Here is a 7,883-nt window from a genome sequence, read left to right as displayed (position 1 = left end):
AGGGTGATTTAATAATGTTCAATAGAAAATCTGTAACAAACCAAGTAATAAAGTCCAGTGGTCCCTCCCATGCCTTCCACAGACCAGCATTACTGCTATTTACTAATGCTAAAAATAATCACATATAAAAGCTGTAATGCCACTGGTGATGAAAATGGGCCTGGTGGGAGACCACCGAATTAACTTGCTTAATTCCTTGCTCCTCTGTGGTGTTCACTGCCCAGTGAGCTTGAAAAAATGTATATTACATTTATTTGAATATTGGCAATGAAAGAGTTCTAGACTAAGAGTGTTTCTACACTCCCACAGAGAAAAACAAATCTCTTTTCCAGCCTCTTATTTCAGTATCAGCATGTAGGAACATGGATATGGTACCCACAGCTGCTAAGTTTTGTCGTAACATGCAGGGGCCAGAAGTAGCCACTGTACTTTGTTCATAGTCCAGCCAAACTGCTTGTTTGGTTCCTAATTTTGACTAGTTTCTCCCCCTCCCTCTCAGACTCCTTTTATTTGATGGGAAACATTCTTACAGGAATTAGTTTCACAAGCTCAATGGTTTCTTTAACAGTCTGAAAGTGGGTGGGTTTTCATATTGAACTTGGCATCCATTAGCTCCAGAAAAGTCAGAGAATGTAATAAATATTCAAAATATTTTTTTCTGTTGAAACACTCAGTGCTGATGGCAATGTGCCAAGTCCCATGAGGAATAAATATCCAAGGCAAATCATGTCACTTGTGGGGTTTTTTTCCTTTTGTGCTCTCTCTGCTGTTTATTATTATCACTGCTACCTTAAACAGAGCAAGAATGGGGTAATGGTTTTAACTGAAGGAGGGTAGATTCAAACTAGGTATAGGGAGAAATTTTTTTACAATGAGAGTGGTGAAACACTGGAACAGGTTATCCAGAGCAGTGGTAGATGCCTCATTCCTGGAAACATTCAAGGTCATGTTGGATAGGGCTCTAAGCAACCTCATCTAGTTGAAGATGTGCTGCTCATTGCAGGAAGGGTGGAATAAATGACCTTTAAAGGTCCCTTCCAGCCCAAACCATCCTATGATTCCATGAAGAATGGGCGAGGACAACAGTGTGAACTCTGAACACAAATGGGTGATCTGGAAGCACTCTGATGGCACTACCTTGTTTTGCTGGGCTTTCCTCAAAGCTGGAGTGAAGGACAGAGCAAGGATGTAAGGTTTTCCCATGTTGGCAGTCACTGGCAATGGTTGGGAGAAAAGGAAATGATTGAATGCTGGAGAAAGAAGATGGAAGGTGACTGCTCAGTTCTGGAGTGGAAAGGATCACCACATTAGTACCATGCACCTCAATAGCTTATGGTAGCTCTGAGTATTGCTGACAGCAGAGGCCTTGAATCTGATTTCTGTGGTTTCTTTTCTCCCCTAGAACACTGTATCATACTCAGTTTTCAAGGTCTTACTCTTCAGGTGTTGGAGGTAGATCTCAGGTTGACTACAGCTCTTTGGGCAACCATTCCACTCACTAGGAGACCATGTCAAAATATTTGAAACAGCAGAAGCATTGTAAACATTTCTGAGTGAAGTGGTTTCCAAGAGATTTTGAGGAAGGGACAAGAGGCTTGTGGAATGAACAAGGAAACCTTTAAACATATGAGTGTGAAAGACTTGTTTATAGTAAAGTTTTAACTATGCTTGCCTGCAGGCTAGTCAGCAGCTACAGGAAGAGCTTATAGTATGATAGGAAGGCTCCCCACTTTCCACATGAAAGGCCTTGGTGTGCTTTCTGTAATATAAACAGACAGAATAAAAGCAACTGGTCTCATTTGGACAGTCCTCTCCCATGCATTACTCAGGACTGGTAAAAACAAGACCACATAAAATAGTCCTTAATGATTAAGGATAATGTGCCTTGGGAAGGCATTGAGGTAGAAATTGGTAGGGGAGGTTTATTAAGAGAATGAGAATGAGAGAGTGAGAATAGCACAGCACAGTGTAGTGTGGAATGGAATAGAATGGACTATGCATCATTTCTGCAGTTCTTGCATGGGACTAGAGAGCTCTTAGCATGATAAAGGTCTGGTCCTGTATTTAAAAGTGTAAAGCTACACACAATTCTGAAAAACATGGAATAAGAGTCTCCTCCATAAAAAAGGCTGCAAAAGACAAATGGAGGGAGACAGAAGGTGTTGGAAGCATTTCTAAATGAAGTTGCTTGCAAGAAGTTATTTGATGAAGGAAGGGACAAATGGCAGGTAAAAATGAATTAGGGAACTTTTTTAACAATGCAACAGTATTTAAACATTTTTTGCCTAAAATCACATTCATGTGTTACTGGGCTTGCACCTATTCCTCAAGTACATTCAGATAGCTGCCAGTCGTGATGCTGCTGAAGGGAGTCTGTTTAACAGTGGAGAATATCCATGGAGCTCCATTCCAGCCTCATCCCTTTGTTCCCTGACTCATTCCTCATGTCACAGCACAAGAAAGAGCATGGCCTATCTCCAGCTTTACATTCCATTGTGGATCTGTCTATGAAGTGGTATTCCCTAAGGCTGCTGTCTCTGATATATATATCTAGAAGGCAACACAATTAAGGAAGAGTAGAAAATGTGTCTTTAGATCAGGAAGGTGAAAAAAGCTGTAAGCTGTGGCCTGATTATTTCTCACATTACTCCAGTGCCCTCCTTGACCTTCTGGGAGCTTGTCCTGTTTATACCAGGAAGGAATAAAGGTGCTGCATTTCAGAAGTTCATTTCCTCATTTGGAGGAGGAGCTCCAGGTCACCCCAAAGCCACAAGCGAGAGGCTGGTTATTTCTTCAGAAAAAATAACAACTGTCTGTTCTCAGATTACTGTAGAAATCAGTCATAAGCTGAAGTCTTAGCCATGAGCCTGGTTACACCCTTTGTCAACACCAACACTGAAGAGTTAATGGAGCCTGAGCTATGCTGGAGGCTGCAGAAAATTGGGTGACATGCAGATGGCCTGCAGCTCAGTGTTTATGGATTACTGTTCATGGAAAATGATGTCAAAAGCCTGGCACATTCACAAATTTTGGCACCATTAAGTGTAATACCATCAGCCTGTTGGAGTGATTCTAATGAATATGATACAGAACATGCAATAACCCTGTGCTCCAAGTCTAAGACTGAGAGAGTCTTTCAGATCATAAGGGACTGGCTAGGGAGGGAGGTAGAAGAGCTTAGGTAGAAATGTTTATTCTTCCTTTGCTGAAGAAAGAGTAAAATAAGCTCTTCAGCTGAATAGCAACCCTATCCAGGAAGGGCATAGCAACAACTTCTGTTGGCAGTGGTGGTGCTACCATACAGTGAACATACACATACAGCAGAGGGCAATCACATCTTCGTTGTTGTAAAGATTCAACATCCCACCCAGCAAGGCTTGTCTGGACAGTGGTGGAACATGACAATGAGGCCTCAATGTTAGATGCTATTGAGAAGTCAATGGGGGGAGCTCAAGACCCATCAGGAATAATTTTTCTTCAAGATTTTAAATAAATCGTGAGAAGCCACTGTGTTCCTTATTAAAAGGCTTCAGAAATGAGACAGACAAAAAGAAACAATCAGAGTGGAAGAGTGATGACCTGCATCTGTTAATTATGTACTCGTGTATTTTTCCATGCAAAACTCATTCTTGAAAAGTCATAAAAGACAGAACAGGTGCTTTAAATTCGCCTTCCTGGTTTTGAAAACCATCTGCTACTTTGTGCCTGCAAATGAGAGATGGCTGTGTATCTGCTTTTCTGTGGATGTGCTGCTGGTGGTCCTCTATTTCAAAATTTGTCCCTGCAAGTCTGCTGAATGTGTCTCATCTAATCTTACCTATTACACTTCGTCTAAGGTGTATGGTTAGTGTCCCTTGACAAATGTTTAATTTTATTTAATGTAATTATTATAAAGTGTTAAGGTGAACATGATAGAGTACATCATATTAAGACTGCCAGCACTTAGGCTCAGAGATCACTTCCTCCCACAGTAGGGCACAAGGTTTGTTGATAATGTTGTGTGAATTTTACAATAAAAGTTGTATAAAGAGTGCTGGATCTTCTTCCTCGGGCTGCTGCAGTGACAGCAATAAGACTGTCAGGCTCCAGGGATTTGTGCAGACCAGGGTGTCCCTTTGCCCAGGGAGCTTTGTCCAGCTTCAGCTTTAATGAACTCAGAGAGACTCAGCCTGGATCTAAGCTTGTGGAATAATGACCTCCACAGTTCCATTGTGCCAAGTGCCACGAGACAGAAGCTTTTCTAGAGCTGAGAGAAAGTGTTGGTGCTCAGCTGCTTTACAGGATGAACCCTTTGTTTGTCTGCTTTAACAACCGGCATGGTGTCCAGCTCCTGTGCACTGAAGTCACCTTTCCATGCTAAGTTTCTTACATGGGCTTTTTAAAATAAAAGGTAAAGAAAAGAAATATAAAGGATAAAAAAGTCTTTAATCTTTGAGAAATATCAGAACTTGGCTGTATTTCTAAGCAAAACCAGTTTCTTTAAGTAGTCCCATGCTGCACATTTCCCAGGAGAGTATTTTAATGAAGGTTGTTTTTGTTTTTTTTTAGTTCCAGTCAGCTTCGGGAAGACAGCTCTTTTGCACTTGCAATGCAGGAGTCTTGGCCTGGGGTCTACTCCCTTTGGCATTTCTTATTCCAATGAAATTCTTAGTGTCTTGATCTCTCCACTGTTACTGTGCCATTCCCCACTTGAGAGAGAGACAGTCAGAAGCATCACAGGTTAATATTTCAGACCAGGGAATATTCAAATCTTCCCTACAGTTTCTTTAGCTGGACCAATTTATTTTATCCTGCAGCTGCACAGGAATGCTCAGCAGGGAGGTCAGACAATAAGTTCAAAAGCACAGATTTCTACATTGCCTTTTGTCATAGATTCATTATCAAGCATGTCTCTTAAAGTCTATTTACATGGGTTATCCTTTAGGTAATTAAATACTGCACTGAACAGAGCAGGGATTCTTCCAGTTTTTTAACCTTGGGTAGCTGCATCAGAGGGGGATCTTTCTCTGCATCCAGATTCCCACCCAGTTCATAGTCATCCTCTCAGTTGTTATTTCCATTCTGCAGAGGAGCAGGCTGGACATCTTTGAATCCTTGGAGCTGAGAGCTCGAGCCTTTGTGCCTTCTGCTTCACACATCCTGTACTCTCTGTTGATCACAGTAGCATTTCTAACTGCATACGTCAAAAGGAGCCATCCTTTTAGGATTTTCACTGCTTCATGGAGTGAGTTGATTCTTAATAGCAGCTGCTGCTGCCAAGGATAAGCTGTTGGCTGAATTTCTGGATCCATTCAAAGTTTCACACCTGCTAAGTAGGGTGGTTCCTTCAGTAAAAACAGACCCGCCCAAGAGGCTCATGACATTTCCTGCTCTTGGGTGGTGATCTCAAGGAACAATCTTTCTTGTGGTTATTTGGTGCTTCCAGGCCTGGCTGGGACCCAGGTAGATGCAGGAAACACAAGAGAAGGTGTTGTGGAAAACAGAAGACATAACAGGTCTGCATCTTCTAAAAGTTTAGAGGTGGAGGAAGCTCAGACTTCAGGGAAGGATCAAATAAACCCATATTCGTGCTGGAATAGATTTCATGGAGATTCATTATTTCATTTTCACCAGAACACAGACACAAACCCAGACTACTGTCATATCTTGGCACTTAAGACACATCTCTCAATTTCTCTCAATACACTGATAGGGACAGTAACTCTACTGTCTTTTTTTCAGCTTCTGTTACAAACAATAGCTTGGAAACATGGGTCTGACAGTCTCAAATATCAAGCTGTGTGCACTATTTACAGATTTCTTAATGGCACAACTGTTGAGGCAAGCTGATGATTTTTGTACACTTTGGCTAAACTCAACAGTTGGCTTTTTAGATACTGTGAGCTGATTGTCTCTTGATTCAGGTGGTCCCTGTTTTTCTGGGAGGTCAACCCACAATGAAATATTCCCAAACACTTGGTTGACGTGGTCTAAACATGTTCTTTATCTGAAAAGTTTTTGTGCTTCAGCCACAGCACTATCAGGGTGCTGCTTTAAAATCCTAATACCTTTGAACTGCTCAGAGTCCTCATGTCCAGAGGTACTTTACATTACCAAGAAAATATTCACAGTATTTCTAACTGACTTTAAAGTACTGATTTTATCAATGGTGAATCTGTGAAAAAAAACCTTAGTACTGATCAGTGAAGGCCTAAGATCCAAATCAAAGCAAATGCATTTATTGATTTTAATTAACTGAGCCCAAAGCAATAGTAGCTCCAAGTAAGATTTGCCAAAGTGCTGCTGTTGGCCCTGAAGTTTCCCAAGGCTACTTGGTGTTTATCCTTCTCATCTACAATAATCCACAAAGATCCCTGTCCCTGGGAATGTCAACACCCGGCCTCCTGTTCGAATGAAGGGCAGGATGACAGAAATTACTTCTTCCCAGCCCGTAATTCTCTCCTGTGGAGGTGCTGCTGGCATCCAGCTCCATTTGATTACCCAGCAGATTACCCAACATCAGGACTGTGCTGGTATTGTGGTCTTTAGTCTTGCTAACCTTGCATGTCCTTGGTTTTGTTCACATAGTTCTTGCAAGGGTGTTATCACATGAGGATGTGGTGAATGGAAGTGAGGGTGGTGGGAGGGAAAAAGGAATGAAATAGCATCTACTTATTTAACTAAAAATAATTGGGTTTGGAGCTCTGCTCAGGGAGGAGGGACAGCCTGGCTGTGGCATGGAGCTGCCGCACTTCTGTCTTCCCTACTTGATTTTTCAATTGCTTTTGCTCTTCCTCATATGGAATATTTTTTTTTAATTTTTTTTTTTTTTTTTTGGCTTTTCTCTGGCTAAAGTGTTTCATGTAGTACCTTGGATGTTACTGAGTCGTTGATAAGTACTAACAAACCATCTGCTTATCTCAATTTGAGCCAGAGGATAGGCTGCAAATCACGGCAGGTTTGGTTTGTGGGTTGGTTTGGTTTTTTTTTCCTCTCCTTTTAATATGTCAGAGAAAAATGCAGCAGAGGGCACTGTGTTGTTAGGTTTCAGGGGAGCATTTACTGAATTGCACTGGGTGGCTGGGAGTAGCCTCCTTCTGAGTGCCTGTACAACTAAATAACTGAATATTAAAAGCACTTCCTCTGAATGCAAGGGGTTTAGGCTGTAGGAAGCAGGGGGTTTTATGCTGTAAGGACTTGGCTGTTTTAATTTTTAGAGTACCTGAGAAGTGCTAGCATCAGGATCTTTTTTCTAATAGACAGCCTCATTAAAGGAGTAGCGTAGAATACAGTTAACATCAAGTAGGCAGGCTACCTATAATAATGTCATGTTTTGTCATTTATAATAGATAGTTCTTCCAAACCTTTGGGATTCCAACAGCACTTGGCAAATTAGATATCTGAACGTTGTTAAAAGGAAGCTTGTTCAAGGAGGGCAGGCAGCTGTGAAACGGAACATGGATGATGCCATTGCAGGAAGAGGTGGAGTGCTGAAATTTTGTTTGAGAAAAGTCCCCACTCACACAAAGCATGTCATGGGAGATTTTAAAATGTCTCTTCAATAATTATGGCCTTGTTTAAGGCATGATTGGAGAGAGAGCTGGGTACAGTAAATAACATGCAGTGTTTTCACAGCACTGAGCTCTGCCGCAGGGCTCATCGCACAGCAAGCTGTGTGCAACCTCCTTTACCATTGACTGATGGCTGAAGATGGATCTGAGGCATCTGGAAAAGGAGTACACAGTTTTAAGAGGCCCTGTCTGTTCAGGTTGGAGGCTGGCAGTGCAAAGCCATCTTCCCTGTGCTTTTAAGATAATGCTGAAGATAATGTTAAGATGATGAATTCTAGATCCTTCAAGTCAGTGGTGAAGGTTTCTCTGGTGGGCTGGGACTCTGCTGAACTT

This window comes from Heliangelus exortis, chromosome 12 (assembly GCF_036169615.1).
Source record: "Heliangelus exortis chromosome 12, bHelExo1.hap1, whole genome shotgun sequence".
Classification (NCBI taxonomy): domain Eukaryota; kingdom Metazoa; phylum Chordata; class Aves; order Apodiformes; family Trochilidae; genus Heliangelus; species Heliangelus exortis.
Note: the sequence above shows the minus strand (reverse complement) of the source record.